The sequence below is a fragment of the Balaenoptera borealis genome (assembly GCF_965194805.1).
Source record: "Balaenoptera borealis genome assembly, chromosome: 2".
Taxonomy (NCBI): Eukaryota; Metazoa; Chordata; class Mammalia; order Artiodactyla; family Balaenopteridae; genus Balaenoptera; species Balaenoptera borealis.
In genome coordinates this window covers 19450906-19473514 of record NC_138867.1, presented here as the reverse complement: position 1 = coordinate 19473514, position 22609 = coordinate 19450906, and the positions used below count along the sequence as shown (strand labels likewise).

The 22609-nt window shown below is 52.3% G+C and overlaps 1 long non-coding RNA gene across 2 annotated transcripts in view; it reads right to left on the bottom strand.

The window, feature by feature from the left end:
• LOC309623719 overlaps window positions 1-22609 on the bottom strand; it is a 203024-nt gene that overhangs the window by 164518 nt on the left and 15897 nt on the right. For both annotated transcript variants that reach the window (XR_014241496.1, XR_014241497.1), the window contains exon 2: window positions 19412-19487. This is a non-coding gene — a long non-coding RNA (uncharacterized lncRNA). The remainder of the gene's footprint in view (window positions 1-19411; window positions 19488-22609) is intronic.

Below are 22609 nucleotides of genomic sequence, written 5' to 3'. Positions count from 1 at the left end.
AATAATTGGTGTACAAATAATTTATTTGAGAAGAATCAGGAAGCAATAGATGAGAGTGGAAAATGAGATAAGATAGGAAGAAAGCCAATAAAATGTGCCTTATTAACATCTTATTGCTGTCGGTGAATGAGGCTTTTCATGCTTCCAAGCTCAGAGAGATGTAGCACACACCTCAGAGTTACCCTCTTGGGGGCAACGGAGCCAGCTCTCTCTCTGCCATGGATTGATGGTTCCTACATGACTCAGGTCATTAATTCTATGATCCTCCAAGCTTGCCTGGAGTGGGGCACTGAGCTCCATCAGGGGGGCCCGTGATTCGGCCCATCACGCCCACGTGAGGAAGCCCCAGTAAAAACTCCGGATGCACGGGCTCAGCGGGTGAACACGTGAACTGTGGAGGGCGACAGGCCCTGACTCCAGGGCCGAGAGGAAGCGCCGAGTCCCCGGGACCCTCCCGACCTCACCCTGCGCCCCTCTTCCCTGGCCGGCTCTCCTGAGCTCTGTGAGCTGCTCCAGCAAGGGATCAGGCCTTGGGGCCCCAGCAACCGCTGCCTTGATCACTGATGGGTCACAAGTGCGGGCGGCCTGGGGGCCACGGGCGTGCGGCTGGCACCTCCTGGAGAACTGAGCCGGCACGGGGGTCTGGCGCTCACCCTGGCAGGGAGTAGCAGAAGTGTGCTGCGGGGCGCCCACGCGGCACTTGGTGTACGAGCAGAGGACTTCCTCCAGCATTAAACGACCCTGAAGGTTCAGATCCAGTCAGACATCAGGGCAGGGGCCCAACTGCGCATACGTTCCCCCCAGGTCACTCCTCCAAGGCTAGTTCAACACCCAGGCCAGGCCGCGGGGTCGCTAGCTTGTTATATAGGAAGAAGGGGGGTGGCGGTGACGGCGGGTCAGACCCTACAGGCTGCCACCCGTTTGTAAAGTGGGCAGTACACCCCCGGGAGGAGGTCACACCAGGCACACCTGGCCTTGGGGACAGGGACACCACCACACTCTCAGGACCCCAGCATAAACACGAGAGCGGGATGGAATGAAGCTTCCCAGCAGGTTGTAAGGAAACAGCGTTCATCTGACACCACCCACACCATCTTTCCATCCCTGGAGAGGTGTCAAGGTCTATGTTTTCGACAGTAACATCATTCAAAATACGAGTTCTTCCGGAGCGACACAGAACTGAAGCGACGAGCTATGAAGTCATGCTCCCTTCACAGGTGTGCTCACGAGCACCTCAACACACACCCCAAACTGGGGCTGTTTCCACGCAGTGCAGGAGACGGAGCCCACATCGCGGGGCACCGACCGCTCCACAAGCCACATGAGGGCTCCCTGCCCCCAGCCCTGGCCACGCCCAGAGAAGAGAGGAAGTGGGTGCGACGCCAGATCCGGCGGATGGGTCTCGGCTCCATGCCCCCCACACCCGTACAAGGTTCTAGAGGGGACACAGGGCGGGGCTGGTGAGGCGTGCAGATCTCAACGAGCTGCACTGTGGACAGATCTCAGCTCGCTGTGGGCAGGCGGCCAGCCCTGACACCACCCAAGTCTGCAATGAAACTGAAGACGTACAGCTTTCCCAGAAGTCTTCCCTCTCTCCTGATGCACTTTAAGACTGAGAATACGCCACAAAAAACATGTGTCTGAGTCTGACATCGATTTGAGACTCCCCACGCCTGGTACTGGCTGGTCCGTGCCTCCCCACATTCAAGACTCAGCTCAAGCATCACTGCCCTTTTGAAGCCTTTTCTGACCTCTCTCCACCCTGGAGCTGAGCCCCCTTCCTCAGTGCCCTCACCTCGACTCCTAGAGAGTGCCTGTGACACTTTGGTGGCCCTGAGGTTTGCATGGCTGGGTGCTCTCTGCACACACGCAGCCGCTCCTGGCCTGGCCCTCGGGATGAGTGAATGGTGGGGCTCCTCCCCCCAGAGGACACCTGCATAAACTAAAGACTCAACAGTGGGTGCCATGAAGGCAGCTTCCCCAAACATCCACCTGGGGCTCCTCAGGCGCGAGCCGGCCAGCCAGGTGACCACGGTGCGGAGCGGGGGACCTGGGGCATGAATACCGGGCATCTGCCCGCCAGGAGGCCAGCACCCACACCAGGGTCTGGGCTGCCCTGACCAGGCTGGCTGACAGGCCAGCAAGTGCTCAGGGGGCCTCTCCGAAGGCCCCCCCAGGGCTCCCAGTGCTAAGACAGAGGGGGTGCACCAGGGTTTCGGGCACCAGCACGCAAGTGCACACAGTGTTAATGAGCCGGCAAAGCCCCATGCTACCGGGAAGGGCTGGGCTCTTGCGAAGCAGGGAAGGACCGAACCAGGGAGACGGGTGTTTGAGACTCTCCTGGCGGCCCTAGTTCAACCCTCAGCTGCTCGGCCAGCCCGGGGGCATCTGAAGTGAGGAGGGCTCAGCGGAGGCTCGGGAGGCCAGGCGGGGCTCTGCAGGTGCCTGAGTGGCAGATAAGCAGAGGCCGCTCTCCACCAGGGGACGAGCAGGAGGAAGACAACGGCCTTCGGCTGACCCTGCTCGCCTACAACCGAGACCCACAGCACGTTCCAGGGGCCGGGCTGCTCCCGGGAAGGAGCCAGCCCTCCCCGCCCCCATCCTACCTGCTGAGACCCCCCAGCATGGCTGGATTTCCTGTCCCAGCCGCTCTTCCCAGCCCTGGCTCTCCCGCTGCTGTTGTCAGCAAGCAAACGACGCAGAACAGCCCAGACGGGTGGTGCCGCGGGAAACCTTGCTCACCCGGAACGCCTGTACACGTGTGGTCGCAGGCCAGGATGCCGTTCCTGCTGGAGCGCTTTCCACACCCGGGGACGGTGTGAAGACAGTGAGCATAAGGGCGCCAGGAGGGAATTGCAGGTCTCCTTGCCATCAGGAGGGAGGCATCCAAGTGTAAGAAGGAGGTGGGCCACGGTGTCCGCACACCCCGGCAAGGCACCCATTTAACATGGAGCTAAAAGCATTCGTTGTCCTCAGGCTGCTTGGCGCAGATCAAAGGAAGAGACACCTTCCCCACGCAGCTGACAATGTGAGGATACCCAAAGTGACCCCCTCCAGGCTCCCCAGGTGCCACGTGGGGACCCGCACCCCTCAGCCCTGAGTCCCGTCGCACGGTGTCATTTCCCAGGTACACACGACGGGCAGCTCTGTGACAACGGCTCTCTGTGCCCGTCTCGCCCCAGCCCCTAACCGCCTGCTGGTCTCCGGTGCCCCCCAGGTGCCAGCTGCAGAGGACAGCCGCAGGTCCGCGTTCTCACCGCCCGGTGCCAGCGTGTCCCCACGCGCCAGAGAGCCGGCTGCATGAGTGTCCAGCTCAGGGCCCTTGGCTGCCACGCACTGGGGAAGATGGGGGGAGTGGGTCTCCTTGTCGCTGTCACGGGTTCCAAGGAGGGGTGCTAAGAGCCCCCTCGGCAGGGCGCCAACCAGAGACTGGAACGGTCACACGCACACGTGGACACACGCACACGCAGGGACACACTAGGGGCCCTCAGGAGCCCGGGCCGAGGGGCGACAAGCATGGGCTCCAGGGTCAATAGACACTTCATCAGAGTGGACGGAGGGACACTGCATCTGTGTGACCTGAGCAGAACGCTCCTGGCGGCCTCAGTCCCCGTGTGTCAGGTGCAGATCCCATCAGCCCTGACCTCACCAGCCGTGGGGACGCGTGACGCACCGAGTGCCTGCTGCGGGCAGAGCATCACGGGCTGAGTGCCCAGCGCCCCAGCGCTCCCACCGCTGTTGGCTGCGGGGCTGTTCCCAGGCAACGCCCGGCGGAGACCACTGGCACCCCCTATCCGGGATCCCAGCCTGGACCAGGGCGGCTTGAGAGGCCGTTAGAGGGGCTTCTGACACCTGTGCGCACCTCTCCTCCTTCCCGGCACCCCGCACAGCGACAGGAGGGGGCAAACACTCGAGGGCCAGAGAAAGGCAGAGAGACAGAGACAGACGGACAAGAGGGCTCCCCCGATGGCCTGGCCAGCTTCAGCCTGCGCCCAGGCCACGCGGAGCCAAGAGGCGAGCCCACAGCCCTGGGCCCTGGAGAGAGGCGAGGAGGGGGTGCTGGGACAGAGTGGGGGGCTTCGAGAAGCAGCTGGACAGCCTGTGCCCGCACCCCGGCCCTCCCCATCCTGCCCACCCCCCAGAACACAGGAGGGCTACCACCGCAGACGTGACACCAGGGCTCTCTGTGGGGGGGGACCCGGGCCCGGCAGAGCACGGAGGACTGCACTGTCCCCTGCGCGGTGATGGGGGCGTGTGTGCAGGGCGGAGCTGGTGCTCGGATGGGCCAGGGAAAGCACTCTGAGGGTGGGCCCGCCAGGGACCACAGCCTGAGGTACGGGGGGCCCCGAGGGCCCATCTCAGGTCTCCCTTCACAGAAACAGCACGTGCCTCCTCTGCCTTCTTGAAAGGGCTTATTACTGTGGAAAGGAGTCTGACCCCCGTGCAATAAACTGTCCTCCTTCCACCAAGCCCCGCGTGGAAAAGCCCGGCTGCCGGGGTGGCCTCCCTTCCTGATTTCAGAGGGACGTTGGTTCTTTACAGTAAGGGAGATAAAGCCACCCACACTCTCTCCAGCAGCTTGTAACCATGAACAAAATGGCTTCGGGGAATCATTTCAAAAGCAGACTTGATGGCCTACATTCAAAACCAAGACAACTTTTTCTTCTTAAAGTCAAGGAGAATCGCTTTATTTGGAAGTCTCTACTCACAATTTAATTAACTCGTCTCGGTTTGGCAATAAACCTCGGACATCAATCTCGGGTGGAGGGTCACAAAGATAGCATCACTAAGGAGAAAGGCGGCTAATTCACTGCTCGGGAGGCCTCGCGTGCTCGCCTTTCCCTACCCACTGGGTGGTCATCACCGCATCCCAGGTAAACAGGCCCCCACTCGAGCAGCCGAAGGCGAACAAGTAATCCCCACGTGGCCTTCCGTGCCGGCACCTCCGGGTGGTTCCGGGAAGAAGGGCTGGCCAAGACACAGGTGCAGCATCTCTAACACAAGCACCGACCCGCCTCCCCGTCCCACCCCAGCCCACCTTCACCCACTTCCTGGGGCCGTAAAGCGGGCTGGGTGGTGGTGGCCCGGCCATCTCGAGGGCCCCGCCTGTGAACGGGGAGTCTTTTACGAGCCGGTGCTAAGTGCGGGCCTGGAAGGAAGAACTCCCGGAGCAACTGTTAACCTTCTGTCTGCTCGTACAGGACAGAACGTCCTCAATGGTCAAAGCCACCGACGCCTCAGCTCCAGGTCTTAAAAACCCCGCTCTGTCCTGGGGGGCATGTCAGTGCAGTCCCACCTGCCGGCCGCCAGCCCCAAGACCCTCCCGGGACCCTGCCAGCCCAGACATGGGAGGAGAGTTGCCCCTTGATTTTAAGGAAACAGATCCCTCTCCACCTGCTCGGGGGGTGGGAGGAAAACACAAAGGTCTGGGAGACAGGGAGGCCTAGAAAGGAGGGAGTGGGGAACCAGAGAGGGTCAGGCAGGGTCCCAGGTGGCAGGGCCCAGCCCGACTCCCCCACACACCACTCAGGCTCTGGAGGCAGCTACAGGCCTGACCCCAGGCCCTAGGACGACGGTGGGGAGGCCTCTGGGACCGGGCTCCTGCAGCGAAGGCTGGCAGGGGCAGGGACGGAGGGCGGAGGGCGGGGCCGTCCAGCACGGCTACAGGGGTGCTAAGCCCGGGGGCCCCTGAGCCACTGACCCTTCACGTCGGGCCGGTACAGCCCCTCAAGCACAGTGGAGCCGAGTCCTTCCGAGCTCTCTGGCAGGCATCGCCCCTTCCCCCGATGACGCGACACCCCTGGGGGTGGTGGGAAATGTCTGTGAAGATGGTCACTTGGGATCAAGGCTCTTGCACAGAGAAAGCGCTGTCTCTACAGCAGCACAGAGGTCAGTTAGCAGGAGAAGCCAGCAAGTCCGAGAGGCCCTCGGGTCCCAGCGAGGAAGGCCCAGCTCGGCCAGCGGTGGGGTTGGCGGGGGAGGGTGGGAGTGGGGACTCACTTTGAGGCGGACAGTTCTCAGACGGCCACGAGAGGGTCGGCTCTCAGCGACTCAGCCAGGAATTGCTCGTCTGTCCTGCATATGCAGCATTTTTCTGTCCCTTTTACAAATGATGTAGCCGCAGCTGGGGCTACACTGGCACATATTACGAGCTTTCCCAGGCATCCGACCGCCCATCCTACGGACTGAAGGGCAGGAGGAGGGGGACCTGAGAGTCTCAGGCAAAACAAAAGCCTCCAAGGAAACCTATGCGGTGCAACAAACATCTAGAGACTAGAATAACCAACACAGAAACTGCTTTAACACCCACCCACACCTGCACTTTGTACACAGGGAGCTTCATCTTCAAACTCTACGGAAGCAACTCGAAGCCACGGACGCTGAGGGCGCCCCCTTGTGCAGGAAGCACGGCAAACACCTGACTGTTAACCCACCAACGGGCGCGGAGCACACCCTGCACACACGGGGCGCGAGATGCGGCCAGGAGTCCCCAGAGGGGCGGAGCATGGGGGGTCTGGTGGTGGGCACAGCCACGGTGCGGCCACGGTGCGGCCACAGGCTGCTGCTCCCCAAGGAAATCTGGGGCGCAGGAGGGGACGAGCGTGACTCAGAGCCCGAGGATACCACCGGGTCCCCCGCACGGTTGGGAGACAGCTCAGTGGGCTCTCCCATGTTCAGTACCAATGCAGGGTGGGCAGAGCTGGAGGCCACATGGAGATCATCCGGCCTGAGGGGAAACTGAGGCCAGAGAAGGGGCAGGGCTCTCAAAATGGGGATGGTCACTCACCACTTCATAGGGGCGCTGTGAAAAGCCAGCACAGTGATGCAAAGAAAGAGCCGAGAACAGTGCCTTGTACGCTGGCACCGAATGGATGCCAGCTGCCATTATTATTATCATTATTATTATTAGCAGCAGCAGCAACCAAGTTCAGAGTCGGTGATGGAGGCTGAACTAGACCCAGGGGTTTATTCATAATACGTTATTTTTTAGATTACGGGAAACTTCCTCTCCTTCTTTGATTTTTTTGGCCTGAGTAATAGATCCCTCTTCCCAAAAATGCAACCAAATAGCCATGTGGGTTTTCAGTTGAAGGCACATTAAATCAGCCGGACACGCCCTGGGAGAGTGAGAACCCATGGGCCACCTGCTGTCCAAAGGCCTCAGGCAGGCACAGCACGGAGCCACCGGAATAAGGACGCTGGCCGTGGGGGAAAAGCCCTGGCCCGAGACAGGGAGACGGGCTGGTGAGGGACACACAGAGGAGTCGCCGCGCCCACGTGACTTCCCGTGCCTGACAGCACTGCCGTCACGCGGGTGCTCTGCCCGCCACCAGGGCCCCGCGCCTCAAAGGAAACATCGCCATCCTTCCCGGCTCCCATCAGCCACTCCGGGGCCTAATGAAGATGCAAGCGGGGGAGGGGAGCTTGTTATTTCTCACTGTCACGCACTGAATATTCCATGGGCCAGGGCCCCTCCGCTGATTTATCCTCTGCTCTCCGACGGCTTACACTGTAGCAGTAATAAAAATATTTTCACTTGGATGGTAATAAAGCTGAATCTAGTTTACTAGCTGTAACTGAATTCTATCTTGAAAGAATAAGTCAATTTTAACCTTACAATGTAGTCGAGACAGCTTTCAGAGAAATTTCATTAAAATCGCATTTAACCTAAATTTAAAAACACAGGGAAGGGAAAATGTACACGCAGATTAAGCCTTTAACACACTGAGATAAAACTATTCTCCAGGAGTGCATTCGGGCATTTCTTCCCCGAAGGGTGAGAGTGTAAATTTTAATAATAATGACAGCCGGCACTCCCCTTGGCCCCCCTGCGTTGGGTCAGTATCGGCCACGCTAACGGGCATCCGGGGGTGGACAGAGGCGCCTGCCCAGGGAGCAGAGGCCCCAGACTAATCCCACCAAAGGAGTGCTAGCCCACCCACGGCTACCCGCCTGCTACGCAGGTGATAAAAATGATGGTGAGATGATACAGGTACAAAGTTGGCTGGGCTCACGACGGGCCAGGCACCGTCCTAAGCATCTTCCCTGCGCTGACTCTCATTCCCAGGGAAACCACGGCCACCGCGGGGCCATCACTCCCCACCCACACCCACCGCTGGGGCAACAGAACCAGAATCTGAACGCACGCCAGCCTCCAGAGTCCTGCCCTGTGCTGAGTGGTGGTTCAGGACAAGCCAGAAACGTTCAGGAATGGTTTCCAAGGAGCCCAAAGCAGGGCCCACCTTCTCTCCTCGGCTGCTTAGCCTGCCTCCCGTGTCTGCTCGTGGACCAGCAGCCCCTGTCACCAGGGGACGGAAACTCTAGCGTCTAATTTCCTTCTGACCCCCTAGTGGGAGGTCAACCCGTCCCTCAGGTTCCCACCAGCTTACAGGCCCCCAGCTTGTTACTACTGCTCTTTAGCACCCAGGACGACCCCCCAAGGGAAGGGTTTCCACGGCCTCAGAGGAAGGATGGGAAACACAGGAGCACGGGGCCGGGGTGGGGGCGGGCAGGCTGCCGTCTACATCCAGGCCTGCAGACCGCACACCGGCCCCCACCCCACCCAGCGCACCACGGACGCCCTGCGGAGGGATGCACACACGCTCCGGGCCCCCAGCAGCCCTGTCACAGCGGACTGGCTGTGGAATATTTGGTGGTGGCCCCAAACCATGAAGGACATCTCAGAGGAAAACTACAGGGCCCCAGGGGCTTGGTGCCACCTTAGGCCAGGGTGACAGTGACATCTTCCTGGGACTGTCAACGGCACCTCCCGGGCTACGGCCTAAAGAAGGGCGTCCCGTAGACCCTCTACGGCAGCAGGCCCACCGGGTGGGCGAGCACGGGGCCACTGAGCTTCCCCAGGCTGCGTCAGCATGTCCTGGTCCTGCGGCGGGTCTCCTCCTCCGCCGTGGGCTCCCTGAAGGCCAAAGTCACATCTGTCACTTACCCCACCTGCCTGCCCTCCCTCCACCCGTCAAACCCCGCCCCAGCCTGGAGCACTGCCCTGTTCTGCCACGCACAGCAAATGGGGAGGGGGGGAGCCTAACTGCCTGTGGGGGGTGGCCGCGGCGTTCCAGGCAAAGGAAACAACATGAACAGGGATCCCAGCACGGCTGAGGTCACATGTCGTGCTTAAGGAAAAATAAACAGCCCCAGGCTTCAGCACGGCCTAAAGCTGGCTGCAGGATGAAGGGGTGTGGGATCAAACCGCGAAGGGCCTTGGCGGCCACCGCACCGCAAGTTCCGAGGTCCAACTGCCGTCACATCAGCAGCAGCGTGGAGGGTGGACCAGAGAGGAGGAAGACGCGGATCTTGTTAGGAGGCGGAAGGCAGGAACCTCCTACAAGCCCGCCTGCACTCATGGGCAGGGATCAACCAGGTGAGTGTCCCGGGTGGCACGGGCAGCCCCGCGCGGCTGTGCGCGAGGACTTGAGTGACACTCAACACATCTCCGAAGGTCATCATCCAAGGTCAGCGCAAAAAAATCCAACCATCCCCAGGGCGACTGTGAATATATTCACCAGACGGTCGAGGGGCCCTAAGCCAGCCTTTCAGAGCATAATGATTAATAAGTCAGAAACTGATCCAACCAAATGAAGAGGAGTAACTTCACTTAAAAAAATCACTTGGTGACCAGCCTCATCACAATGTTTGCACTGAGGAAAGTCAAATGAGCTCAGCTGGTGTACAGGTCAATCCAAGCCTTTGGCATAAACAAGAAGCCCTCCCGGGAGACAGGCTGCCCCTCTGTGGACATGTCGGGTGGCCGGAATGTGTAACGAGGTCAGTCTGCCCCTCAGCAGAATGGGAAAGTAACTAACCTCAAGCACGGCAGCCCCGCCCAGAAAATGAACCACATCTAAAGTGGGCACGTATGAGCGCAGAGGGGTGTGTGCACATTGGTGCGTGCGTGTGTTGGTGTGTATGTGTGTGTCGGTGTGTGTGTGCATGTATGTGTGTATTGGTGTGGGGGAGTGTGTATACTGATGCGTGTGTGTGCATATACGTGTAAGGGTGTGTGTGTGTCTACTGGCGTGTATATGTGTGTGCACATGTGTATACTTTAATTTCAAATGACCCATCATGTGTGAGCCGTATTTTCATCGCCACCTGTAACCTCTAGGAGAAGAGGGCAGCCTCAAGCTTAGGACTAAGTTTAAATTCCAACTTGACGCAACTTTGAACTCTCCCTTTGTGGAGTTGCCAGATAAAACACAGGAGGCTCAGTGAACTCTGGATTTCAGTACGTACCCAATATTGCATCCAACGAACAAAAAATGGTTCATTATTGATCTGAAATTCAAATTTAACTGAGTGTTCCATATTTTTATTTGCTAAATCTGACACTGCTAAGATTAGGTAGGAAGGATTTGTCCCCATTTTTCCTCCAGGAAAGGGAAAGCAGAGCTTGGATGAGCCTGAGAAGGCGCATTTCTGCTGGTGGTTCTGGCCTCCCCAGGCAGCCCTAGGACAGTTTAGAGTGTGGAGAGAACTCCCTCTGGGCTATGCTCACTGGCCATCCGGTCCAGGCCGGCTGACTAATGACCAGGTCTCTCCACCTCCCCCCGGCCCACCGGGCCTCAGCTTTCTGGTCCCTCCACAGCTGAGGGCAGACCCCAGCAGGCCTTGGCCTGCAAAGGAGTCACGGGCCTTTAGGGGGTGGGCGCGCCTGTCTCCTCCCGCTTCCCCTCCGCTGGGCCTGCCCCACCAGGAACTATGCACCGAAGTCCCTTTCTGTGTCTGTTTCCTTCCCCACGGGAAAACTCACTAGTCTGTGAAGCAGTTCTTTAAGATCTGATTTTAAGTGTTCTGAGAAAAACCAAGCACAGATATAACCAGATTTACATGTCTGCTGAGGCTGAGTATCTTCAAATGTTCCTTTTTAAAACTGAAATAGGGGAGGTGGAGTCAAGAGGGCGGTGTGGGAAGACACGGAGTTAGCGTCTCTCCACAACTAGGGCACCTGCCAGCCGCTGGTGGGGGACTCTGGTGCCCAAGGAGATGGGAGGAACCCACAAGTGAACCAGTAGGACGTAGGGGGACTGAGGGGGGAGGAGAAGTGGAGGCCAGACAGGATCAGCGCCCCTGAGGCCGGGGAGATCAGGAGAGGCAGGAGGGAGGAGCCATCCAGGAGGAGCAGGAGAGAAGCGGAGGGTGATTGCCCCGCCCACTCGAGCCCAGGAAGCCTGCTGGGCTCCCAGGTGAGGTCCCTGCCCCATGAGACCAGGGGTGGGGGGCACGCCTGGGCCCCTTCTGTTCCTTGAGCCTAAGCCCATCCCCCCACCCACAGTCCCCAGGGCCTTTTCCAGCCCTGTGGGTCCTGAGCATTGGCCCCGCCCACCACCCAAACCTCGCCCTTGCTTAGGCCCTGCCCTCCACAGCCAAGGCCTTTCCCCCCCACACCTTTTTTTTCTTTTCCCTTCTCCTCTTTTTTACTATTGTGGTACTGATGTACCTTCCAGTTGTTGATTCATCTATATTTTTACTTTTATATTCTTCCTAACATATCTGTTAGTTTCCCAGTCTAATTTTATTTTTTATTTTGTGCTTTTTTTCTTTTTTGCCACCCCAGGCGGCTTGCAGGATCTTGGCTCACAAGCCCAGGGTTGGGCCGAAGCTCCTGTGGTGGGAGCTCCGAGTCCAAACCACTGGACTAACAGAGACCCTCAGACCCCAGGGAATATTCATCGGAGTGAGGTCTCATGGAGTTCCTCATCTCACTACCAAGACCCAGGTCTACCAAATAGCCTACAAACCCCAGTGTTGGAAGCCTCAGGCCAAAGAAACAGTAAGACAGGAACACAATCCCACTCATAAAAGATAAATAAAACAGCAAAAAAATATGTCACAGATGAAGGAGCAAGGTGAAAACCTGCAAGACCAAATAAATGAAGAGGAAATAGCAATCTACCTGAAAAAGAATTCAGAGTAATGATAGTAAAGATGATCCAGAATCTCAGAAATAGAACGGAGGCACGGATTGAGAAAATACAAGAAATGTTTAACAAAGATCTAGAAGAACTAAAGGACAAACAAACAGAGATGAACAACACAATAACTGAAATGAAAAATACACTAGAAGGAATCAATAACAGAATAACTGAGGCAGAAGAACGAATAGGTGAGCTGGAAGACAAAATGGTGGAAATAACTGCCGAGGAGAAAAATAAAGAAAAAAGAATTAAAAGAACTGAAGACAATGTCAGAGACCTCTGGGACAACACTAAACGCACAAACATTCGAATTATAGGGGTCCCAGAAGAAGAAGGGAAAAAGAAAGGGTCTGAGAACATATTTGAAGAGATTATAGTTGAAAACTTCCTTAACATGGGAAAGGAAACAGTCACCCAAGTCCAGGAAGCACAGAGAGTCCCATACAGGATAAACCCAAGGAGAAACACGCCAAGACACATAGTAATCAAACTAACAAAAATTAAATTCAAAGAAAAAATATTAAAAGCAGCGAGGAAAAACCAAAAAATAACATACAAAGGAATGCTCACAAGGTTATCAGCTGAATTTTCAGCAGAAACTCTGCAGGCCAGAAGGGAGTGGCAGGATATACTTAAAGTGATGAGAGAGAAAAATCTACAACCAAGATTACTCTACCCAGCAAGGATCTCATTCAGATTCGATGGAGAAATCAAAAGCTTTTCAGACAAGCAAAAGCTAAGACAATTCAGCACCGCCAAGCCAGCTTTACAATAAATGTTAAAGAAACTTCTCTAAGTGGTAAACACAAGAGAAGAAAAAGACCCACAAAACAAACCCAAAACAATTAAGAAAATGGTAATAGGAACATACATATCAATAATAACCTTGAATGTAAATGGATTAAATTCCCCAACCGAAAGACACAGACTGGTTGAATGGATACAAAAACAAGACCCATATATATGCTGTCTACAGGAGACCCACTTCAGACCTAGGGACCCATACAGACTGAAAGTGAAGGGATGGAAAAAGATATTCCATGCAAATACAAATCAAAAGAAAGCTGGAGTAGCAACACTCATATCAGATAAAATAGACTTTAAAATAAAGATTGTTATAAGAGATAAGGAGGGACACTACATAATGATCAAAGGATCAATCCAAGAAGAAGATATAACAATTATAAATGTTTATGTGCCCAACATAGGAGCACCTCAATACATAAGGCAAATATTAACAACCATGAAAGGAGAAATAGACAGTAACACAATAATAGTGGGGGACTTTAACACCGCACTTACACCAATGGACAGATCATCCAAACAGAAAATAAATAAGGAAACACAAACTTTAAATGACACAACAGACCAGATAGATCTAATTGATATTTACAGAACATCCCGCCCAAAAGTGGCAGAATACACTTTCTTCTAAAGTGCACATGGAACATTCTCCAGGATAGATCACATCCTGGGTCACAAATCAAGCCTCAGTAAATTTAAGAAAATTGAAAGTCATATCAAGCATCTTTTCTGACCACAACACTATGAGATTGGAAATCAATTACAAGAAAAAACTATAAAAAACACGAATACATGGAGGCTAAACAGTGCGCTACTAAATACCCAAGAGATCACTGGAGAAATCAAAGAAGAAATAAAAAAGTACATAGAAACAAATGACAATGAAAACAGGATGATCCAAAACATATGGAAGGCAGCAAAAGCAGTTCTAAGAGGGAAGTTTATAGCAATACAATCTCACCTCAAGAAACAAGAAAAATCTCAAATAAAAAATCTAACCCTACACTTAAAACAACCAGAGAAAGAAGAACAAAGAAAACCCAAAGTCAGTAGAAGGAAAGAAATCATAAAGATCAGAGCAGAAATAAATGAAATAGAAACGAAGAAAACAATAGCAAAGATCAATAAAACTAAAAGCTGGTTCTTTGAGAAGATAAACAAAATTGATAAACCCTTAGCCAGACTCATCAAGAAAAAAAGGGAGAGGATGCAAATCAATACAATTACAAATGAAAAAGGAGAAATCACAACTGACACTGCAGAAATACAAAGGATTATAAGAGACTACTACAAACAACTATTTGCCAATAAAATGGACAACCACGAAGAAATGGACAAATTCTTGGAAAGTTACAACTTTCCAAGACTGAACCAGAAAGAATTAGAAAATATAAACAGACCCATCACAAGTAATGGAATAGAAACCGTAATTAAAAATCTTCCAATAAACAAAAGTCCAGGACCAGATGGCTTCACAGGTGAATTCTATCAAGCATTTAGAGAAGAGCTAACACCGATCCTTCTCAAACTCTTCCAAAAATTGCAGAGGAAGGAACACTCCCAAATTCATTCTACAAAGCCACCATCACCCTGATACCAAAACCAGAAAAAGGTATCACAAAAAAAGAAAATTATAGACCAATATCACTGATGAACATAGATGCAAAAATCCAGAACAAAATAGTAGCAAACAGAATCCAACAGCACATTAAAAGGACCATACACCATGATCAAGTGGGATTTATCCCAGTGATGCAAGGATTCTTCAATATATGCAGATCAATCAATGTGATACACCACATTAACAAATTAAGGAATAAAAACCATATGATCAACTCAATAGATGCAGAAAAAGCTTTTGACAAAATTCAACACCCATTTATGATAAAACTCTCCAGAAAATGGGCACAGAGGGAACCTACCTCAACATAAGAAAGGCCATATATGACAAACCCACAGCAAGCATCATACTCAATGGTGAAAAACTGAAAGCGTTTCCTCTAAGATCAAGAACAAGACAAGGATGTCCACTCTTGTCACTATTATTCAACATAGTTTTGGAAGTCCTAGCCACAGCAATCAGAGAAGAAAAAGAAATAAAAGGAATACAAATTGGAAAAGAGGAAGTAAAACTGTCACTGTTTGCCAATGACATGATACTATATATAGAAAATCCTAAAGATGCCACCAGAAAACTATTAGAACTAATCAATGAATTTGGTAAGGTTGCAGGACACAAAATTAATGCACAGAAATCTCTGGCATTCCTGTACACCAACAACAAGAAATCAGAAAGAGAAATTAAGGAAACACTCCTATTTACCACTGCAACAAAAAGAATAAAATAGCTAGGAATAAACCTGCCTAACGAGGAGAAAGACTTGTACTCAGAAAACTATAAAACACTGAAGAAAGAAATCAAAGATGACACAAACAGATGGAGAAATATACCATATTCTTGGATTGGAAGAATCAATATTGTGAAAACGACTATACTACCCAAAGCAATCTACAGGTTCAGTGCAATCCCTATCAAACTCCCAATGGCATTCTTCACAGAATTTGAACAAAAACTTTTACAATTCGTATGGAAACACAAAAGACCCCGAATAGCCAAAGCAATCTTGAGAAAGAAAAACAGAGCTGGAGGAATCAGGCTCCCTGACTTCAAACTATACCACAAAGCTACAGTAATCAAGACAGTATGTACTGGCACAAAAACAGAAATATAGATTAATGGTACAGGATAGAATGCCCAGAGATAAACCCGTGCACATACGGGCACCTAATTTACAACAAAGGAAGCAAGAACATACAATGGAGAAAAGACAGCCTCTTCAATAAGTGGTGCTGGGAAATCTAGACAGCTACATGTAAAAGAATGAAATTAGAACACTACCTAACACCATACACAAAAATAAACTCCAAACGGATTAAAGACTTAAATGTAAGACCAAACACTATAAAACTCTTAGAGGAAAACATAGGAAAAACGCCCTTTGACACAAACCACAGCAAGATCTTTTTTGACCCACCTCCTAGAGTAATGGAAATAAAAACAAAAATAAACAAATGGGACCTAATGAAACTTAAAAGCTTTTGCACAGCAAAGGAAACCATAAACAAGATGAAAAGACAACCCTCAGAATGGGAGAAAATATTTGCAGATGAAACAACAAAGGGTTAATCTCCGAAATATACAAACAGCTCATGGAGCTCAATATCAAAAAAAACAAACAATCCAATTAAAAAATGGGTGGAAGACCTAAATAGACATTTCACCAAGGAAGACATACAGATGGCCAAGAGGCACATGAAAAGCTGCTCAACATCACTAATGATTAGAGAAATGCAAATCAAAACTACAATGAGGTATCACCTCACGCCAGTCAGAATGGCCATTATCAAAAAATCTAGAAACAATAAATGCTGGAAAGGGTGTGGAGAAAAGGGAACCCTCCTGCACTGTTGGTGGGAATGTAAACTGATACAACCACTATGGAAAACAGTATGGAGGTTCCTTGAAAAATGAAAAATAGTACTACCATATGACACAGCAATCCCACTACTGGGCAAATACCCTGAGAAAACCATAATTCAAAAAGAGTCATGTACCACAATGTTCACTGCAGTACTATTTACAATAGCCAGGACATGGAAGCAACCTAAGTGTCCATCGACAGATGAACGGAGAAACAAGATGTGGCACATATATACAATGGAATATTACTCAGCCATAAAAAGAAATGAAATTGAGTTACTTGTAGTGAGGTGGATGGACCTAGAGTCTGTCATACAGAGTGAAGTAAGTCAGAAAGAGAAAAACAAATACCGTATGCTAACACATATATATGGAATCTAAAAAAAAAAAAAAAAAAAAAATTGGTACTGATGAACCTAGTTGCAGGGCAGGAATAAAGAGGTAGACATAGAAAATGGACTTGAGGACATGGGGTGGGAGGGCGAAGCTGGGGCAAAGTGAGACTAGCATCGACATATATACACTACCGAATGTAAAACAGTTGGCTGGTGGGAAGCAGCAGCATAGCACAGGGAGATCGGCTCAGTGCTTTGTGATGACCTAGAGGGGTGGGATAGTGAGGATGGGAGGGAGGCTCAAGAGGGAGGGGATATGGGGACATGTGTATGCATATGGCTGATTTGCTTTGTTGTGTAACATCAACTAACACAGTATCATGAAGCAATTATACTCCAATAAGGATCTATTAAAAAAAAAAACTGAAACAGGTTCTCACGGTGTTTTCAATCAAAAGATAGCAAAAATATTCTGGGCTTCCCTGGTGGCGCAGTGGTTGAGAGTCTGCCTGCCGATGCAGGGGACGCGGGTTCGAGCCCTGGTCTGGGAAGATCCCACGTGCGGCGGAGCAACTGGGCCCATGAGCCACAACTACTGAGCCGGCGCATCTGGAGCCTGTGCTCCACAACAAGAGAGGCCGCGATAGTGAGAGGCCCGTGCACCGCGATGAAGAGTGGCCCCCGCTCGCCGCAACTAGAGAAAGCCCTCGCACAGAAACGAAGACCCAACACAGCTAAAAATAAAAAAAATAAAAAAGATAGCAAAAATATTCCATTTACATTATCTTATGTCACAAAAGATGCATGAGCATAGACTCCAAGGTGAGGCTGCCCCACAGGGGGCCCAGCCCCCGGATTCAGTCACAGGGGCTCTGACTGCAGCCTCTCGAAGAGCCCAAGGGCTGAACTTGGGGGCAACTAGGGATCGTGCAACCTCAAAGATTGACATCAGATGTAACAGACATAAGGACAATAAAGGTACAAGGTGTGTCACTCGGATACACGGCAAAAATGTGAAATCTCACTTTCAAATATGTGTAAACATTCCAGGTGTAATCTGGAGTGAAAATCTCCTCCAGTACTCTGTACGTTGAAATTCTATCAGCCCATGGTGTGTTAACGTATATTTATTATTGAAGCAGTAAATTACTCAATGATTGGCATGAACTGTTAATCTTATGTACAAAAATTGTTTCATAAGTAGGGAACAAACTGATTTAACAGAAATGCTGAGAGCACCCGCTCTTACCTCTGAACTTCTCTCTATGCCTCACCCATTACTCTGTCCCCAGTCTCGGGGCCAAACGGGATTTACTGAAAAGCCCAGATCCGGTTGGGATTCCTGTGGTTGCTTCTGCTGTTCTTTTAAACCATCATCCAGCAAACCTGTGATGTGCTTCTTCTAAACCACAGCACCAGAGAAAATCAACTCAACTATTTCCCAGACTGCAACCCTGGAACAAATAAGCACCAACCGCAACTTTCCAACCTCCACAAAAATACAAAATCTGCCTTCTAAGAGACACAGGAGGAAAAGAAGAACTGCTAAGGAAGTGTAATTCACAGCTCCTGCAAATCGTATTTCAAAGAACAAAACGAGGCTGGGGGAAAGGTGTGAAACTGCTAGCAGGGAAAAAACCCAAGAGCGTCCAACAAAGATCTCACCATGAAGTTAAGCATAAATGTACATAAATGCAGTTACATAAGCCAAAAACAGTACTTTGAATAGGTAGCTGCAAAGCAACTAAATATACTGAATCAAAGTATTAGTGGAAGAACTGTGTAGAACTTCATAATATGGAAATTAGGTAATAACCATTAGATACAACTGAAAATCAGGTTCAATCAAGGAACAGAATGGAGTTGATAATTTGTATGATTCCATTTTATAATGTCATTCCATCATTTCCCAAACCAAGTGCCTTTCTTGGGAAGATGATTACCGATATACTTTCTACTGCTGAAGGTACAGCAAGGGGAAGAGACGCCGGGATATGCCTGTCCTTGGAAGGCAGCCCTGGAACACGGGCGGCGTGTCTACGTTTTAAGCAAAGTACGATTTCTCTGCAGGTTCAGTGAAGTCACCCACCAAGCTCACACAGGGCTCCTGATGGCACAGCCTGTGTCTTCTCTGCACATCACCACTGACCAGCCAGCTGGTGTCACAAATCCATGCCCAGGTCTGCTTGGTATCCCTCTGTTAATGCTCTGTTCATTAATTTAACAAACTATCAGGAGAGTATGCTTGAAATGGGCAGCATTATCTCTCAACTTTAATTAAACTCTGCTATTGCAATATGACAGTCAGCACATCATAGGGGGAATTATTTTAAGGATGAGGGGAGAAAGTATTTCAAAGCCCCCACTTAAACATGAAAGCATAATCTAAAATGGCCGAGCACATACTATAATTTTTCTGTAATATTAAAGATGCTATTTTCAGACTCGGTAATTAATTGGATTCCGTGGAGAAATTATGCCAGCATCCTTGATAGCAAAATGTGTGCAGAGGCAGGAACAGTGTGCCAGAGGACGGCCATAAACAACCCGGCTGTCACCCAGATTATGACAATCACCAGGCTTAATAAGGAGTAAGAGCTGCCTGCTTCTAGGACGCACTCATTACTTCCTGCAAAGTGACGGCACTGAATTCTGATTATATCGCCTTCGTAAAAGGAATGGCAGCGGCTCCTGCTCTAGCGGCGGGTGGCCTCAGAAGGATGCGTGGAAGGCGCAAGCCAGGGGCCACGGGCTGGGCGAGGACGGCATCCTGTCAGCTGATGGCCGGCGAGTCCTGAGCCTTCCACCACCTTCTCCCCCGCCCCGCAGGGAAAGGGGAGCCCAGGAAGCTGGCTTACCATTGATCCGGCTCACGAGTTCTTCCAAGATTTTCACTTTCATTTGAATCCCAGGTTGAGCAAACGTGTAGTTGTCCTAAGGGAAAAATAACAACGAATATCATATGCATGGAAAATAAAACCCGCTTTCCAAAGGGGAAAAAGGCAGCGGGAACAAAGGTGAACAGTTTCACAACATAACAGATTCACAAAGTGATCAACGCACAAGGCATTAGGCTGCGTTACACCACCAGTGTGCAGCACGAACCAGAAGGTGAAGTCCGACACCCCCTGATGTCACAGGGGAACACACCAATCTCAGGAACGTTTAATGGGGCGTGTCTATATGTAAATGCAGACATTTACATTTAAATTGAACAGACAGCCCACTGAGGGCCAGAGCCGGCCGGAAGTTCTTCTGACTGGCACAGGGGCAAAGCCCTCAGCGCTGCAGGGGGGCCGACCTGTAACAGCGACCTGGCAGTACCAGCGTCACGCCGGCCGTCCCAGGGCCAAGGACGTGGTCACTGCGTGAGCGCAGAGTGAACATGGGACTTCAGTCTCAGTGAACTCAGGTGAAGAAGTTCATAAACTAAGACAGGAAAACCAGTGTGGGCACTGGGCGGGGGGAGGGGGGTCTCCAGTCAGGCAGACCTGGAACGAGAGCCCAGCTCTATCACGTAGATGCTGTGTGACGCTGGCAAGTAACACCACCCCTCTGGGCTGCAGTTTCATTATCTGTAAAGTGAGAATGACAGTGCCGACGTGTAGGGCTGCTCTGAGGCTTCCGGAAGCACTGTGAGTGGCAGGTGCATGAAGGCTCAGGGACAGGAGGCCGGGTGCCCACTGCCATCACCTGAGAACACAAACCAGCCGGAGGAGAAGGTGGCGCCCTCTGTGTCCCGCCCCAGGGCATCCCCACAGAACTGCCCTCAGGAGCCTCTGCCGGCGCTCAGGGACCATTTGCAGAATGAGGGTTTCAACTGGACTCCTGCAGTGATGCACTTACACTGCAGGTAAGATGTAAGATGCATGTGAGATGTCCAGGGCACATTCCTGGAGCCAGGCAAGGGGGACAAAGATTGCTAAGCAAGGGACTGAACCCGGGAAAGCATCCTGGATGGCCCAGGTGGGCCCAGTGTGACCCGGGGCCCTTGAAGGTGGAGGAGGAGACAGGAGAGTCAGAGTCAGAGCTGCGAGGACGCTTGACTCGCCACCGCGGACATGGAAGGCGGGCAAAGGCGCCACCACCCAAGCAACACAGGCTCGAAAGAGACCAAGGAGCGAATTATTCCCTGAAGCCCCAGAAGGGACGCAGCCCTGCCCACGCCTTGATCTACACCTTGATCCAGCACCCCAGGTGCATGGCAGCCTTCTGGCCTCCAGGACGATGAGGTAACAAACGTGTGTTGTTTCAAGCCACGACGCGCTGCGCCTGCGGGTCCTTGAACTCGAGTGAGCGCGTGGGGCCTCGGGCCCCGGCGGTTCAGGGGAGCTCCTGCTGGGCCGGTGTTGGGAGAGGATGGCTTGTCCTCAGGGAGGCACGGGGGAGGCCCCAGGGACGTGGGAACAGCACTCCCGGTGCCACCCGCCCCAGGACCTGCGAGGGGGTCTCCAACGACACAGCATGGGGGAGAGGAGGACCTTCACACCAGCAGCAGCGCCTAAGGCTGAGCAGTCAGACGTGGGGGGCTCCGATCCCGGCACGGTCGGCGCTCTCTGGGTTTAACACGCGTGCGCACACACGCACACACACCCCTCCTGCTAGAGCAGGAGTGGCAGCACGATGACACAGAACTTAAAACTCCTACAAGGCGACAAGGACCTCCTTCCCGCAGAAACAGAAAACGAGCAGACTCACACCTAACTTCTTGCTGAGGTTTCCCCCAAGTCGATTTCAAGCGACAGCCTCTGGATCCAACTGTCACATCCCCGCGAGGGCAAAACCGAGGACAGCTCCGTGCGGTGCCCCGACCCAGAGCAACGCTGAGGCCCCACATGCGCCCTGCTCTGCGCAGGGGGACGGTGCTCCCGGGGCGGCTGCCACAGGGGCCCGGCGTGATGTGTCCTCTAGACACGGCGACAAGCTCGTGGGTTTTGCCACACTTTGAAGTCTTGTGACGCGAGGGCTTTCACAGACTGGCGCTCAATGGACAGGACCTCTGGGCCCTGAAAGGCCCGTGCGTGTCCCGGTGAGACACCGGGCGCCCCTCCGGCCGAGACAGGGCAGCACCACAAGGTAAGCACAAGCCGTGAGCTTTCACAGACTTAGACATTAATGGGCAACGGAAATTCTGGCTTTGGACTTGAACTTACAAGGGTTGGTCTTTAAGACAATTTCTCTCTGAAACTGGGTAACACAAGGAGATTTATACTCAAATTCGGGGCATGCTGTGTAGTTGGAAGCTTATACACTGGCATTTCACCTCATGGTGGAATTTCTGATGAGCCAGGTGGAACAGTCAAGCAGGACATAATTAAGGATGAGAAATAAACTAAGAGTGGTTTTGCAGCCTTAGGTAGAGGCCTTGCAGGTTATCGAATTAATGTTCAATTCTGACACGTTTCAAAGCCATCAGGACCAGGCTCTAATGCCCTCTCCCCGGCGTCCCAAGAGAATCCTCAAAGGAGCGGGGGTTCCACTGGGGGCTGGCCTGTCCCGATGGGCTGTGGGCTCCAAGGCGGGCCACACCCCTGGCCGAGAAGGGACCTAATGGTTACGCAAACAGCCAGCTGAAGGAAGCACTCTCAAACCCGGGGTCTGCTTCCCAGTGGAGGGAACTCAGTTGGTGCCTCTCCTGCACTATCTCCATCCCCAGAAATACTCACCCCAAGAAGGCAACTTCAACTGCTAAGCCTGGGAGACTAAACAGCCAGTAGGTTCAGCCCTCCTTCCAGCTCTCAGAATCGGCTGATCCCCCAGGAAGGCTGCTCCCCCGGGGGAAGGCTGCTCCCCACAGAAAGACTGTTCCCCCAAGAAAGCTGCTCCCCCAGGGAAGGCTGCTCCCCTTGGGAAGGTTGCTCCCCTTTGGAAGGCTGCTCCCCCCAGGAAGGTTGCTCCCCCAAGAAAACCGCTCCCCTGGGGAAGGCTGCTCCCCCAGGGAAGGCTGCTCCCACCCCAGGAAGGCTGCTCCCACCCCAGGAAGGCTGCTCCCCCAGGGAAGGTTGCTCCCCCTGGGGAGGCTGCTCCCCCTGGGAAGGCTGCTCCCTCTGGGAAGG